Here is a 17,430-nt window from a genome sequence, read left to right as displayed (position 1 = left end):
TGATGCCCTTGGCCAAATAGGGCGTATGCGTTTTTTCCTGAATATATTCAGGAAAAAACGCATACGCCCTATTTGGCCAACCAAGCAACCTGGAAAGGCAAATCAGCGCTACAAAGAAGTCTCGCTTCCCAACGGTCAAAAGGGCCATGCTGAATAAAGTGTCAAAACCAGAAATGCAGGACAGGCCATGGAGAAACGGGAGCCTTGCTACGCTGATGGGCGGGATGTAAATTGCCAACAGCCACTCTGGAGAAGTGTACGGTGTGTCCTGAAACATCAAAAAACTCAGCTTAGAGAGCATAGGGCACTTCCACTCATGGGCGTCTAAATTCGGAAAACTAAAAATCAGCAAGACACAGGCACCCCAAAGTTTAGGGCTGCTCTGTTGACAAGCACCTCCACTTGGTTACACCTTAAATATCCCAGGAAAGAGAAAAATGGATCAAGAAGTTGTGGTCCTTATGTACAATGGAATATCACTCAGCCAAGAAATCAACGTCATAAGGCTAGTAGCAGCATGATGAGTGGATTTAGGTACGACGATTCTAAGTGAAATAAGTCACACAGAAAAAGATACTTATCATAAGATATCACTTATAGAGGGAATGTAAAAACCGCTACCCTTGAACTGAATTACAAAACAGAACAGAGTCACACGTTTAGAAAACACACTATGGCTGCTTAACGGGAAAGGTGAGGTGGGGTGTTGCATAAAACAAGGGTTTCAAATTAGCTCAGATACCGTTCCATAATCACAATATGTAATAGACAAGACCTACTCCTTGCTCAGTGAACTGGACTCAACACCCCCTATTCACCGCCCAAGAATATATCTGACTAGTAAGAATCTTAAAACCTATGTATTGATATCTCTCTGTAAGTGAGTCAAGTGGGTGTAAAGCGGCATAAACACAGCAGTGAAAACCAGGCAAACCCCATTTTAAAAATCAATTACTTTTAAAAGCCCGTGAAACAAAGACAGTGAAAGAGAGAGAAATTCTTACAAAATTCGTTCAGGGGCTGTGATGCCCCCTGGATTGACCATATCTAGACCCACACCTGATTGAGATATAAGGGTGGACACTCTTGGGGCTGAGAGGTTTGGTGAGGTTGGGTGAGGAAACGCAGACCCTTTAAAGTAATACTGCGTGGTACCCATCCCATGGGTCCCAAATCTCCAGGTTCAAGGGCATCTTCCTACATCGAAAACATGCATATGAAACCCAGAAGATGGTACACCGTGTGATCGGGAAAGGTTTCTAAAACGCACCTCATTTCTCATCACCTTGTGCTCGGGTTCGCCATTCCAGCCGCTTTACTAGCAATCTCCCTCCTTGGAGAAGCAGCACCTTTAACCTCCTGTTCCGTACATGTTGCAATTTGTCCTGAGGATGAACGGGAAGAGGGGGAACCAATGAGAGACTAGCTCTAGGTGTTGGGACAGGCACAGGTCACTCTATTTTCCCATCAGGAAGAAGAATTAAACACAGGCTCAGCCTGCCGCCCGGGACCAGAATAGGGCCTGAAGCAATCCTGCGCTTTTGCGGCCAGCTCCCAAGAAAGCGAGTTGAAAAATGGAGCTCAGGGGCACTGCAATTCACAAACCTGCAGACTTATAAATGATCACTCTCGTCCTCAAATATATTGGGGGAAGGCAACGAAGAGGATTTGAAAGCAAGGCAGAATTGCAGGAAACAGATTTCAGGAGGTAGATTCGAATCGCCTTTAAAGCACAGGAAAAACGGCAAAACCTCGACAATGATGCCCTTGGCCAAAAAGGGCGTATGCGTTTTTTCCTGAATATATTCAGGAAAAAACGCATACGCCCTTTTTGGCCAAACAAGCAACCTGGAAAGGGAAATCAGCGCTACAAAGAAGTCTCGATTCCCAACGGTCAAAAGGGCCATGCTGAATAAAGTGTCTAAACCAGAAATGCAGGACAGGCCATGGAGAAACGGGAGCCTTGCTACGCTGATGGGCGGGATGTAAATTGCCAACAGCCACTCTGGAGAAGTGTACGGTGTGTCCTGAAACATCAAAAAACTCAGCTTAGAGAGCATAGGACACTTCCACTCATGGGCGTATAAATTGGGAAAACTAAAAATCAGCAAGACACAGGCACCCCAAAGTTTAGGGCTGCTCTGTTGACAAGCAACTCCACTTCGTTACACCTTAAATATCCCAGGAAAGAGAAAAATGGATAAAGAAGTTGTGGTCCTTATGTACAATGGAATATCACTCAGCCAAGAAATCAATGTCATAAGGCTACTAGCAGCATGATGAGTGGATTTAGGTACGACTATTCTAAGTGAAATAAGTCACACAGAAAAAGGTACTTATCATAAGATATCACTTATAGAGGGAATGTAAAAACCGCTACCCTTGAACTGAATTACAAAACAGAACAGAGTCACACGTTTAGAAAACACACTATGGCTGCTTAACGGGAAAGGTGAGGTGGGGTGATGCATAAAACATGGGTTTCAAATTAGCTCAGATACCGTTCCATAAACCCAATATGTAATAGACAAGACCTACTCCTTGCTCAGTGAACTGGACTCAACACGCCCTATTCACCGCCCAAGAATATATCTGACTAGTAAGAATCTTAAAACCTATGTATTGATATCTCTCTGTAAGTGAGTCAAGTGGGTGTAAAGCGGCATAAACACAGCAGTGAAAACCAGCTAAACCCCATTTTAAAAATCAATTACTTTTAAAAACCCGTGAAACAAAGACAGTGAAAAAGAGAGAAAATCTTACAAAATTCGTTCAGGGGCTGTGATGCCACCTGGATTGACCATATCTAGACCCACAGCTGATTGAGACATAAGGGTGGACTCTCTTGGGGCTGAGAGGTGTGGTGAGGTTGGGTGAGGAAACGCAGACCCTTTAGAGTAATAGTGCGTGATACCCATCCCATGGGTCCCAAATCTCCAGGTTCAAGGGCATCTTCCTACATCGAAAACATTCATGAGAAACCCAGAAGATGGTACACCGAGTGATTGCGAAAGGTTTCTAAAACGCACCTCATTTCTCATCTCCTTGTGCTCGGGTTCGCCATTCCAGCCGCTTTACTAGCAATCTCCCTCCTTGGAAAAGCAGCACCTTTAACCTCCTGTTCCTTACAGGTTGCAATTTGTCCTGAGGATGAACGGGAAGAGGGGGAACCAATGAGAGACTAGCTCTAGGTGTTGGGACAGGCACAGGTCACTCTATTTTCCCATCAGGAAGAAGAATTAAACACAGGCTCAGCCTGCCGCCCGGGACCAGAATAGGGCCTGAAGCAATCCTGCGCTTTTGCGGCCAGCTCCCAAGAAAGTGAGTTGAAAAATGGAGCTCAGGGGCACTGCAATTCACAAACCTGCAGACTTATAAATGATCACTCTCGTCCTCAAATATATTGGGGGAAGGCAACGAAGAGGATTTGAAAGCAAGGCAGAATTGCAGGAAACAGATTTCAGGAGGTAGATTCGAATCGCCTTTAAAGCACAGGAAAAGCGGCAAAACCTCGACAATGATGCCCTTGGCCAAAAAGGGCGTATGCGTTTTTTCCTGAATATATTCAGGAAAAAACGCATACGCCCTTTTTGGCCAACCAAGCAACCTGGAAAGGCAAATCAGCGCTACAAAGAAGTCTCGCTTCCCAACGGTCAAAAGGGCCATGCTGAATAAAGTGTCAAAACCAGAAATGCAGGAGAGGCCATGGAGAAACGGGAGCCTTGCTACGCTGATGGGCGGGATGTAAATTGCCAACAGCCACTCTGGAGAAGTGTACGGTGTGTCCTGAAACATCAAAAAACTCAGCTTATAGAGCATAGGGCACTTCCACTCATGGGCGTCTAAATTCGGAAAACTAAAAATCAGCAAGACACAGGCACCCCAAAGTTTAGGGCTGCTCTGTTGACAAGCACCTCCACTTGGTTACACCTTAAATATCCCAGGAAAGAGAAAAATGGATAAAGAAGTTGTGGTCCTTATGTACAATGGAATATCACTCAGCCATGAAATCAACGTCATAAGGATAGTAGCAGCATGATGAGTGGATTTAGGTACGACGATTCTAAGTGAAATAAGTCACACAGAAAAAGATACTTATCATAAGATATCACTTATAGAGGGAATGTAAAAACCGCTACCCTTGAACTGAATTACAAAACAGAACAGAGTCACACGTTTATAAAACACACTATGGCTGCTTAACGGGAAAGGTGAGGTGGGGTGATGCATAAAACAAGGGTTTCAAATTAGCTCAGGTACCGATTCCATAAACCCAATATGTAATAGACAAGACCTACTCCTTGCTCAGTGAACTGGACTCAATACCTCCTATTCACCGCCCAAGAATATATCTGACTAGTAAGAATCTTAAAACCTATGTATTGATATCTCTTTGTAAGTGAGTCAACTGGGTGTAAATTGGCATAAACACAGCAGTGAAAAGCAGCTAAACCCCATTTTAAAAATCAATTACTTTTAAAAACCCGTGAAACAAAGACAGTGAAAGAGAGAGAAATTCTTACAAAATTCGTTCAGGGGCTGTGATGCCACCTGGATTGACCATATCTAGACCCACAGCTGGATGAGACATAAGGGTGGACTCTCTTGGGTCTGAGAGGTGTGGTGAGGTTGGGTGAGGAAATGCAGACCCTTTAGAGTAATAGTGCGTGGTACCCATTCCATGGGTCCCAAATCTCCAGGTTCAAGGGCATCTTCCTACATCGAAAACATTCATGAGAAACCCAGACGATGGTACACCGAGTGATCGGGAAAGGTTTCTAAAACGCACCTCATTTCTCATCTCCTTGTGCTCGGGTTCGCCATTCCAGCCGCTTTACTAGCAATCTCCCTCCTTGGAAAAGCAGCAACTTTAACCTCCTGTTCCGTACAGGTTGCAATTTGTCCTGAGGATGAACGGGAAGAGGGGGAACCAATGAGAGATTAGCTCTAGGTGTTGGTACAGGCACAGGTCACTCTATTTTCCCATCAGGAAGAAGAATTAACCACAGGCTCAGCCTGCCGCCCGGGACCAGAATAGGGCCTGAAGCAATCCTGCGCTTTTGCGGCCAGCTCCCAAGAAAGCGAGTTGAAAAATGGAGCTGAGGGGCACTGCAATTCACAAACCTGCAGACTTATAAATGATCACTCTCGTCCTCAAATATATTGGGGGAAGGCAACGAAGAGGATTTGAAAGCAAGGCAGAATTGCAGGAAACAGATTTCAGGAGGTAGATTCGAATCGCCTTTAAAGCACAGGAAAAGCGGCAAAACCTCGACAATGATGCCCTTGGCCAAATAGGGCGTATGCGTTTTTTCCTGAATATATTCAGGAAAAAACGCATACGCCCTATTTGGCCAACCAAGCAACCTGGAAAGGCAAATCAGCGCTACAAAGAAGTCTCGCTTCCCAACGGTCAAAAGGGCCATGCTGAATAAAGTGTCAAAACCAGAAATACAAGACAGGCCATGGAGAAACGGGAGCCTTGCTAAGGTGATGGGCGAGATGTAAATTGCCAACAGCTACTCTGGAGAAGTGTACGGTGTGTCCTGAAACATCAAAAAACTCAGCTTAGAGAGCATAGGGCACTTCCACTCATGGGCGTCTAAATTGGGAAAACTAAAAATCAGCAAGACACAGGCACCCCAAAATTTTGGGCTGCTCTGTTGACAAGAACCTCCACTTCGTTACACCTTAAATATCCCAGGAAAGAGAAAAATGGATAAAAAAGTTGTGGTCCTTATGTACAATGGAATATCACTCAGCCATGAAATGAACGTCATAATGCTAGTAGCAGCATGATGAGTGGATTTAGGTGTGACGATTCTAAGTGAAATAAGTCACACAGAAAAAGACACTTATCATAAGATATCACTTATAGAGGGAATGTAAAAACCGCTACCCTTGACCTGAATTACAAAACAGAACAGAGTCACACGTTTAGAAAACACACTATGGCTGCTTAACGGGAAAGGTGAGGTGGGGTGTTGCATAAAACAAGGGTTTCAAATTAGCTCAGATACCGTTCCATAAACCCAATATGTAATAGACAAGACCTACTCCTTGCTCAGTGAACTGGACTCAATACCTGCTATTCACCGCCCAAGAATATATCTGACTAGTAAGAATCTTAAAACCTATGTATTGATATCTCTCTGTAAGTGAGTGAAGTGGGTGTAAAGTGGCATAAACACAGCAGTGAAGAGCAGCTAATCCCCATTTTAAAAATCAATTACTTTTAAAAACCCGTGAAACAAAGACAGTGAAAGACAGAGAAATTCTTACAAAATTCGTTCAGGGGTTGTGATTCCACCTTGATTGACCATATCTAGACCCACAGCTGGATGAGACATAATGGTGGACACTCTTGGGGCTGAGAGGTTTGGTGAGGTTGGGTGAGGAAACGCAGACCCTTTAAAGTAATACTGCGTGGTACCCATCCCATGTGTCCCAAATCTCCAGGTTCAAGGGCATCTTCCTACATCGAAAACATACATATGAAACCCAGAAGATGGTACACCGTGTGATCGGGAAACGTTTCTAAAACGCACCTCATTTCTCATCTCCTTGTGCTCGGGTTCGCCATTGCAGCCGCTTTACTAGCAATCTCCCTCCTTGGAGAAGCAGCACCTTTAACCTCCTGTTCCGTACATGTTGCAATTTGTCCTGAGGATGAACGGGAAGAGGGGGAACCAATGAGAGACTAGCTCTAGGTGTTGGGACAGGCACAGGTCACTCTATTTTCCCATCAAAAAGAAGAATTAACCACCGGCTCAGCCTGCTGCCCGGGACCAGAATAGGGCCTGAAGCAATCCTGCGCTTTTGCGGACAGCTCCCAAGAAAGCGAGTTGAAAAATGGAGCTCAGGGGCACTGCAATCACAAACCTGCAGATTTATAAATGATCACTCTCGTCCTCAAATATATTGGGGGAAGGCAACGAAGAGGATTTGAAAGCAAGGCAGAATTGCAGGAAACAGATTTCAGGAGGTAGATTCGAATCGCCTTTAAAGCACAGGAAAAGCGGCAAAACCTCGACAATGATGCCCTTGGCCAAAAAGGGCGTATGCGTTTTTTCCTGAATATATTCAGGAAAAAACGCATACGCCCTTTTTGGCCAACCAAGCAACCTGGAAAGGGAAATCAGCGCTACAAAGAAGTCTCGCTTCCCAACGGTCAAAAGGGCCATGCTGAATAAAGTGTCAAAACCAGAAATGCAGGACAGGCCATGGAGAAACGGGAGCCTTGCTACACTGATGGACGGGATGTAAATTTCCAACAGCCACTCTGGAGAAGTGTACGGTGTGTCCTGAAACATCAAAAAACTCAGCTTAGAGAGCATAGGGCACTTCCACTCATGGGCGTCTAAATTGGGAAAACTAAAAATCAGCAAGACACAGGCACCCCAAAATTTTGGGCTGCTCTGTTGACAAGAACCTCCACTTCGTTACACCTTAAATATCCCAGGAAAGAGAAAAATGGATAAAAAAGTTGTGGTCCTTATGTACAATGGAATATCACTCAGCCATGAAATGAACGTCATAATGCTAGTAGCAGCATGATGAGTGGATTTAGGTGTGACGATTCTAAGTGAAATAAGTCACACAGAAAAAGACACTTATCATAAGATATCACTTATAGAGGGAATGTAAAAACCGCTACCCTTGACCTGAATTACAAAACAGAACAGAGTCACACGTTTAGAAAACACACTATGGCTGCTTAACGGGAAAGGTGAGGTGGGGTGTTGCATAAAACAAGGGTTTCAAATTAGCTCAGATACCGTTCCATAAACCCAATATGTAATAGACAAGACCTACTCCTTGCTCAGTGAACTGGACTCAATACCTCCTATTAACCGCCCAAGAATATATCTGACTAGTAAGAATCTTAAAACCTATGTATTGATATCTCTCTGTAAGTGAGTGAAGTGGGTGTAAAGTGGCATAAACACAGCAGTGAAGAGCAGCTAATCCCCATTTTAAAAATCAATTACTTTTAAAAACCCGTGAAACAAAGACAGTGAAAGACAGAGAAATTCTTACAAAATTCGTTCAGGGGTTGTGATGCCACCTTGATTGACCATATCTAGACCCACAGCTGGATGAGACATAATGGTGGACACTCTTGGGGCTGAGAGGTTTGGTGAGGTTGGGTGAGGAAACGCAGACCCTTTAAAGTAATACTGCGTGGTACCCATCCCATGTGTCCCAAATCTCCAGGTTCAAGGGCATCTTCCTACATCGAAAACATACATATGAAACCCAGAAGATGGTACACCGTGTGATCGGGAAACGTTTCTAAAACGCACCTCATTTCTCATCTCCTTGTGCTCGGGTTCGCCATTGCAGCCGCTTTACTAGCAATCTCCCTCCTTGGAGAAGCAGCACCTTTAACCTCCTGTTCCGTACATGTTGCAATTTGTCCTGAGGATGAACGGGAAGAGGGGGAACCAATGAGAGACTAGCTCTAGGTGTTGGGACAGGCACAGGTCACTCTATTTTCCCATCAAAAAGAAGAATTAACCACAGGCTTAGCCTGCCGCCCGGGACCAGAATAGGGCCTGAAGCAATCCTGCGCTTTTGCGGCCAGCTCCCAAGAAAGCAAGTTGAAAAATGGAGCTCAGGGGCACTGCAATCACAAACCTGCAGATTTATAAATGATCACTCTCGTCCTCAAATATATTGGGGGAAGGCAACGAAGAGGATTTGAAAGCAAGGCAGAATTGCAGGAAACAGATTTCAGGAGGTAGATTCGAATCGCCTTTAAAGCACAGGAAAAGCGGCAAAACCTCGACAATGATGCCCTTGGCCAAAAAGGGCGTATGCGTTTTTTCCTGAATATATTCAGGAAAAAACGCATACGCCCTTTTTGGCCAACCAAGCAACCTGGAAAGGGAAATCAGCGCTACAAAGAAGTCTCGCTTCCCAACGGTCAAAAGGGCCATGCTGAATAAAGTGTCAAAACCAGAAATGCAGGACAGGCCATGGAGAAACGGGAGCCTTGCTACACTGATGGACGGGATGTAAATTTCCAACAGCCACTCTGGAGAAGTGTACGGTGTGTCCTGAAACATCAAAAAACTCAGCTTAGAGAGCATAGGGCACTTCCACTCATGGGCGTATAAATTGGGAAAACTAAAAATCAGCAAGACACAGGCACCCCAAAGTTTAGGGCTGCTCTGTTGACAAGCACCTCCACTTGGTTACACCTTAAATATCCCAGGAAAGAGAAAAATGGATAAAGAAGTTGTGGTCCTTATGTACAATGGAATATCACTCAGCCAAGAAATCAACGTCATAAGGCTAGTAGCAGCATGATGAGTGGATTTAGGTACGACGATTCTAAGTGAAATAAGTCACACAGAAAAAGATACTTATCATAAGATATCACTTATAGAGGGAATGTAAAAACCGCTACCCTTGAACTGAATTACAAAACAGAACAGAGTCACACGTTTAGAAAACACACTATGGTTGCTTAACGGGAAAAGTGAGGTGGGGTGATGCATAAAACAAGGGTTACAAATTAGCTCAGATACCGTTCCATAAACCCAATATGTAATAGACAAGACCTACTCCTTGCTCAGTGAACTGGACTCAACACCCCCTATTCACCGCCCAAGAATATATCTGATTAGTAAGAATCTTAAAACCTATGTATTGATATCTCTCTGTAAGTGAGTCAAGTGGGTGTAAAGCGGCATAAACACAGCAGTGAAAAGCAGCTAAACCCCATTTTAAAAATCAATTACTTTTAAAAACCCGTGAAACAAAGACAGTGAAAAAGAGAGAAAATCTTACAAAATTCGTTCAGGGGCTGTGATGCCACCTGGATTGACCATATCTAGACCCACAGCTGATTGAGACATAAGGGTGGACTCTCTTGGGGCTGAGAGGTGTGGTGAGGTTGGGTGAGGAAATGCAGACCCTTTAGAGTAATAGTGCGTGGTACCCATCCCATGGGTCCCAAATCTCCAGGTTCAAGGGCATCTTCCTACATCGAAAACATGCATGAGAAACCCAGAAGATGGTACACCGAGTGATCGGGAAAGGTTTCTAAAACGCACCTCATTTCTCATCTCCTTGTGCTCGGGTTCGCCATTCCAGCCGCTTTACTAGCAATCTCCCTCCTTGGAAAAGCAGCAACTTTAACCTCCTGTTCCGTACAGGTTGCAATTTGTCCTGAGGATGAACGGGAAGAGGGGGAACCAATGAGAGATAAGCTCTAGGTGTTGGGACAGGCACAGGTCACTCTATTTTCCCATCAGGAAGAAGAATTAACCACAGGCTCAGCCTGCCGCCCGGGACCAGAATAGGGCCTGAAGCAATCCTGCGCTTTTGCGGCCAGCTCCCAAGAAAGCGAGTTGAAAAATGGAGCTGAGGGGCACTGCAATTCACAAACCTGCAGACTTATAAATGATCACTCTCGTCCTCAAATATATTGGGGGAAGGCAACGAAGAGGATTTGAAAGCAAGGCAGAATTGCAGGAAACAGATTTCAGGAGGTAGATTCGAATCGCCTTTAAAGCACAGGAAAAGCGGCAAAACCTCGACAATGATGCCCTTGGCCAAATAGGGCGTATGCGTTTTTTCCTGAATATATTCAGGAAAAAACGCATACGCCCTATTTGGCCAACCAAGCAACCTGGAAAGGCAAATCAGCGCTACAAAGAAGTCTCGCTTCCCAACGGTCAAAAGGACCATGCTGAATAAAGTGTCAAAACCAGAAATGCAAGACAGGCCATGGAGAAACGGGAGCCTTGCTACGCTGATGGGCGGGATGTAAATTGCCAACAGCCACTCTGGAGAAGTGTACGGTGTGTCCTGAAACATCAAAAAACTCAGCTTAGAGAGCATAGGGCACTTCCACTCATGGGCGTCTAAATTGGGAAAACTAAAAATCAGCAAGACACAGGCACCCCAAAATTTTGGGCTGCTCTGTTGACAAGAACCTCCACTTCGTTACACCTTAAATATCCCAGGAAAGAGAAAAATGGATAAAGAAGTTGTGGTCCTTATGTACAATGGAATATCACTCAGCCATGAAATGAACGTCATAATGCTAGTAGCAGCATGATGAGTGGATTTAGGTGTGACGATTCTAAGTGAAATAAGTCACACAGAAAAAGACACTTATCATAAGATATCACTTATAGAGGGAATGTAAAAACCGCTACCCTTGACCTGAATTACAAAACAGAACAGAGTCACACGTTTAGAAAACACACTATGGCTGCTTAACGGGAAAGGTGAGGTGGGGTGTTGCATAAAACAAGGGTTTCAAATTAGCTCAGATACCGTTCCATAAACCCAATAAGTAATAGACAAGACCTACTCCTTGCTCAGTGAACTGGACTCAATACCTCCTATTCACCGCCCAAGAATATATCTGACTAGTAAGAATCTTAAAACCTATGTATTGATATCTCTCTGTAAGTGAGTGAAGTGGGTGTAAAGTGGCATAAACACAGCAGTGAAGAGCAGCTAATCCCCATTTTAAAAATCAATTACTTTTAAAAACCCGTGAAACAAAGACAGTGAAAGACAGAGAAATTCTTACAAAATTCGTTCAGGGGTTGTGATGCCACCTTGATTGACCATATCTAGACCCACAGCTGGATGAGACATAATGGTGGACACTCTTGGGGCTGAGAGGTTTGGTGAGGTTGGGTGAGGAAACGCAGACCTTTTAAAGTAATACTGCGTGGTACCCATCCCATGTGTCCCAAATCTCCAGGTTCAAGGGCATCTTCCTACATCGAAAACATACATATGAAACCCAGAAGATGGTACACCGTGTGATCGGGAAACGTTTCTAAAACGCACCTCATTTCTCATCTCCTTGTGCTCGGGTTCGCCATTGCAGCCGCTTTACTAGCAATCTCCCTCCTTGGAGAAGCAGCACCTTTAACCTCCTGTTCCGTACATGTTGCAATTTGTCCTGAGGATGAACGGGAAGAGGGGGAACCAATGAGAGACTAGCTCTAGGTGTTGGGACAGGCACAGGTCACTCTATTTTCCCATCAAAAAGAAGAATTAACCACAGGCTCAGCCTGCCGCCCGGGACCAGAATAGGGCCTGAAGCAATCCTGCGCTTTTGCAGCCAGCTCCCAAGAAAGCGAGTTGAAAAATGGAGCTCAGGGGCACTGCAATCACAAACCTGCAGACTTATAAATGATCACTCTAGTCCTCAAATATATTGGGGGAAGGCAACGAAGAGGATTTGAAAGCAAGGCAGAATTGCAGGAAACAGATTTCAGGAGGTAGATTCGAATCGCCTTTAAAGCACAGGAAAAGCGGCAAAACCTCGACAATGAGGCCCTTGGCCAAAAAGGGCGTATGCGTTTTTTCCTGAATATATTCAGGAAAAAACGCATACGGCCTTTTTGGCCAACCAAGCAACCTGGAACGGGAAATCAGCGCTACAAAGAAGTCTCGCTTCCCAACGGTCAAAAGGGCCATGCTGAATAAAGTGTCAAAACCAGAAATGCAGGACAGGCCATGGAGAAACGGGAGCCTTGCTACACTGATGGACGGGATGTAAATTGCCAACAGCCACTCTGGAGAAGTGTACGGTGTGTCCTGAAACATCAAAAAACTCAGCTTAGAGAGCATAGGGCACTTCCACTCATGGGCGTATAAATCGGGAAAACTAAAAATCAGCAAGACACAGGCACCCCAAAGTTTAGGGCTGCTCTGTTGACAAGCACCTCCACTTGGTTACACCTTAAATATCCCAGGAAAGAGAAAAATGGATAAAGAAGTTGTGGTCCTTATGTACAATGGAATATCACTCAGCCAAGAAATCAACGTCATAAGGCTAGTAGCAGCATGATGAGTGGATTTAGGTACGACGATTCTAAGTGAAATAAGTCACACAGAAAAAGATACTTATCATAAGATATCACTTATAGAGGGAATGTAAAAACCGCTACCCTTGAACTGAATTACAAAACAGAACAGAGTCACACGTTTAGAAAACACACTATGGCTGCTTAACGGGAAAGGTGAGGTGGGGTGATGCATAAAACAAGGGTTTCAAATTAGCTCAGATACCGTTCCACAATCACAATATGTAATAGACAAGACCTACTCCTTGCTCAGTGAACTGGACTCAACACCCCCTATTCACCGCCCAAGAATGTATCTGATTAGTAAGAATCTTAAAACCTATGTATTGATATCTCTCTGTAAGTGATTCAAGTGGGTGTAAAGCGGCATAAACACAGCAGTGAAAAGCAGCTAAACCCCATTTTAAAAATCAATTACTTTTAAAAGCCCGTGAAACAAAGACAGTGAAAGAGAGAGAAATTCTTACAAAATTCGTTCCGGGGCTGTGATGCCACCTGGATTGACCATATCTAGACCCACAGCTGATTGAAATACAAGGGTGGACACTCTTGGGGCTGAGAGGTTTGGTGAGGTTGGGTGAGGAAACGCAGACCCTTTAAAGTAATACTGCGTGGTACCCATCCCATGGGTCCCAAATCTCCAGGTTCAAGGGCATCTTCCTACATCGAAAACATGCATGAGAAACCTAGAAGATGGTACACCGAGTGATCGGGAAAGGTTTCTAAAACGCACCTCATTTCTCATGTCCTTGTGCTCGGGTTCGCCATTCCAGCCGCTTTACTAGCAATCTCCCTCCTTGGAAAAGCAGCACCTTTAAACTCCTGTTCCGTACATGTTGCAATTTGTCCTGAGGATGAACGGGAAGAGGGGGAACCAATGAGAGACTAGCTCTAGGTTTTGGGACAGGCACAGGTCACTCTATTTTCCCATCAGGAAGAAGAATTAAGCACAGGCTCAGCCTGCCGCCCGGGACCAGAATAGGGCCTGAAGCAATCCTGCGCTTTTGCGGACAGCTCCCAAGAAAGCGAGTTGAAAAATGGAGCTCAGGGGAACTGCAATTCACAAACCTGCAGACTTATAAATGATCACTCTCGTCCTCAAATATATTGGGGGAAGGCAACGAAGAGGATTTGAAAGCAAGGCAGAATTGCAGGAAACAGATTTCAGGAGGTAGATTCGAATCGCCTTTAAAGCACAGGAAAAGCGGCAAAACCTCGACAATGATGCCCTTGGCCAAAAAGGGCGTATGCGTTTTTTCCTGAATATATTCAGGAAAAAACGCATACGCCCTTTTTGGCCAACCAAGCAACCTGGAAAGGCAAATCAGCGCTACAAAGAAGTCTCGCTTCCCAACGGTCAAAAGGGCCATGCTGAATAAAGTGTCAAAACCAGAAATGCAGGACAGGCCATGGAGAAACGGGAGCCTTGCTACGCTGATGGGCGGGATGTAAATTGCCAACAGCCACTCTGGAGAAGTGTACGGTGTGTCCTGAAACATCAAAAAACTCAGCTTAGAGAGCATAGGGCACTTCCACTCATGGGCGTCTAAATTCGGAAAACTAAAAATCAGCAAGACACAGGCACCCCAAAGTTTAGGGCTGCTCTGTTGACAAGCACCTCCACTTGGTTACACCTTAAATATCCCAGGAAAGAGAAAAATGGATAAAGAAGTTGTGGTCCTTATGTACAATGGAATATCACTCAGCCAAGAAATCAACGTCATAAGGCTAGTAGCAGCATGATGAGTGGATTTAGGTACGACGATTCTAAGTGAAATAAGTCACACAGAAAAAGATACTTATCATAAGATATCACTTATAGAGGGAATGTAAAAACCGCTACCCTTGAACTGAATTACAAAACAGAACAGAGTCACACGTTTAGAAAACACACTATGGCTGCTTAACGGGAAAGGTGAGGTGGGGTGTTGCATAAAACAAGGGTTTCAAATTAGCTCAGATACCGTTCCATAATCACAATATGTAATAGACAAGACCTACTCCTTGCTCAGTGAACTGGACTCAACACCCCCTATTCACCGCTCAAGAATATATCTGACTAGTAAGAATCTTAAAACCTATGTATTGATATCTCTCTGTAAGTGAGTCAAGTGGGTGTAAAGTGGCATAAACACAGCAGTGAAGAGCAGCTAATCCCCATTTTAAAAATCAATTACTTTTAAAAACCCGTGAAACAAAGACAGTGAAAGACAGAGAAATTCTTACAAAATTCGTTCAGGGGTTGTGATGCCACCTGGATTGACCATATCTAGACCCACAGCTGGATGAGACATAATGGTGGACCCTCTTGGGGCTGAGAGGTTTGGTGAGGTTGGGTGAGGAAACGCAGACCCTTTAAAGTAATACTGCGTGGTACCCATCCCATGTGTCCCAAATCTCCAGGTTCAAGGGCATCTTCCTACATCGAAAACATGCATATGAAACCCAGAAGATGGTACACCGTGTGATCGGGAAAGGTTTCTAAAACGCACCTCATTTCTCATCTCCTTGTGCTCGGGTTCGCCATTGCAGCCGCTTTACTAGCAATCTCCCTCCTTGGAGAAGCAGCACCTTTAACCTCCTGTTCCGTACATGTTGCAATTTGTCCTGAGGATGAACAGGAAGAGGGGGAACCAATGAGAGACTAGCTCTAGGTGTTGGGACAGGCACAGGTCACTCTATTTTCCCATCAGGAAGAAGAATTAAACACAGGCTCAGCCTGCCGCCCGGGTCCAGAATAGGGCCTGAAGCAATCCTGCGCTTTTGCGGCCAGCTCCCAAGAAAGCGAGTTGAAAAATGGAGCTCAGGGGCACTGCAATTTACAAACCTGCAGACTTATAAATGATCACTCTCGTCCTCAAATATATTGGGGGAAGGCAACGAAGAGGATTTGAAAGCAAGGCAGAATTGCAGGAAACAGATTTCAGGAGGTAGATTCGAATCGCCTTTAAAGCACAGGAAAAGCGGCAAAACCTCGACAATGAGGCCCTTGGCCAAAAAGGGCGTATGCGTTTTTTCCTGAATATATTCAGGAAAAAACGCATACGCCCTTTTTGGCCAACCAAGCAACCTGGAAAGGCAAATCAGCGCTACAAAGAAGTCTCGCTTCCCAACGGTCAAAAGGGCCATGCTGAATAAAGTGTCAAAACCAGAAATGCAGGAGAGGCCATGGAGAAACGGGAGCCTTGCTACGCTGATGGGCGGGATGTAAATTGCCAACAGCCACTCTGGAGAAGTGTACGGTGTGTCCTGAAACATCAAAAAACTCAGCTTAGAGAGCATAGGGCACTTCCACTGATGGGCGTCTAAATTCGGAAAACTAAAAATCAGCAAGACACAGGCACCCCAAAGTTTAGGGCTGCTCTGTTGACAAGCACCTCCACTTGGTTACACCTTAAATATCCCAGGAAAGAGAAAAATGGATAAAGAAGTTGTGGTCCTTATGTACAATGGAATATCACTCAGCCATGAAATCAACGTCATAAGGATAGTAGCAGCATGATGAGTGGATTTAGGTACGACGATTCTAAGTGAAATAAGTCACACAGAAAAAGATACTTATCATAAGATATCACTTATAGAGGGAATGTAAAAACCGCTACCCTTGAACTGAATTACAAAACAGAACAGAGTCACACGTTTAGAAAACACACTATGGCTGCTTAACGGGAAAGGTGAGGTGGGGTGATGCATAAAACAAGGGTTTCAAATTAGCTCAGGTACCGATTCCATAAACCCAATATGTAATAGACAAGACCTACTCCTTGCTCAGTGAACTGGACTCAATACCTCCTATTCACCGCCCAAGAATATATCTGACTAGTAAGAATCTTAAAACCTATGTATTGATATCTCTTTGTAAGTGAGTCAACTGGGTGTAAATTGGCATAAACACAGCAGTGAAAAGCAGCTAAACCCCATTTTAAAAATCAATTACTTTTAAAAACCCGTGAAACAAAGACAGTGAAAGAGAGAGAAATTCTTACAAAATTCGTTCAGGGGCTGTGATGCCACCTGGATTGACCATATCTAGACCCACAGCTGGATGAGACATGAGGGTGGACACTCTTGGGGCTGAGAGGTTTGGTGAGGTTGGGTGAGGAAACGCAGACCCTTTAGAGTAATAGTGCGTGATACCCATCCCATGGGTCCCAAATCTCCAGGTTCAAGGGCATCTTCCTACATCGAAAACATGCATGAGAACCCAGAAGATGGTACACCGAGTGATCGGGAAAGGTTTCTAAAACGCACCTCATTTCTCATCTCCTTGTGCTCGGGTTCGCCATTCCAGCCACTTTACTAGCAATCTCCCTCCTTGGAAAAGCAGCACCTTTAACCTCCTGTTCCGTACAGGTTGCAATTTGTCCTGAGGATGAACGGGAAGAGGGGGAACCAATGAGAGACTACCTCTAGGTGTTGGGACAGGCACAGGTCACTCTATTTTCCCATCAGGAAGAAGAATTAAACACAGGCTCAGCCTGCCGCCCGGGACCAGAATAGGGCCTGAAGCAATCCTGCGCTTTTGCGGCCAGCTCCCAAGAAAGCGAGTTGAAAAATGGAGCTCAGGGGCACTGCAATTCAC

The sequence above is a fragment of the Balaenoptera physalus genome (assembly GCF_965194825.1).
Source record: "Balaenoptera physalus genome assembly, chromosome: 5".
In the NCBI taxonomy this organism is placed as follows: Eukaryota; Metazoa; Chordata; class Mammalia; order Artiodactyla; family Balaenopteridae; genus Balaenoptera; species Balaenoptera physalus.
The sequence above is the reverse complement of the archived record's forward strand: the minus strand, read 5'-3'. Positions refer to the sequence as shown.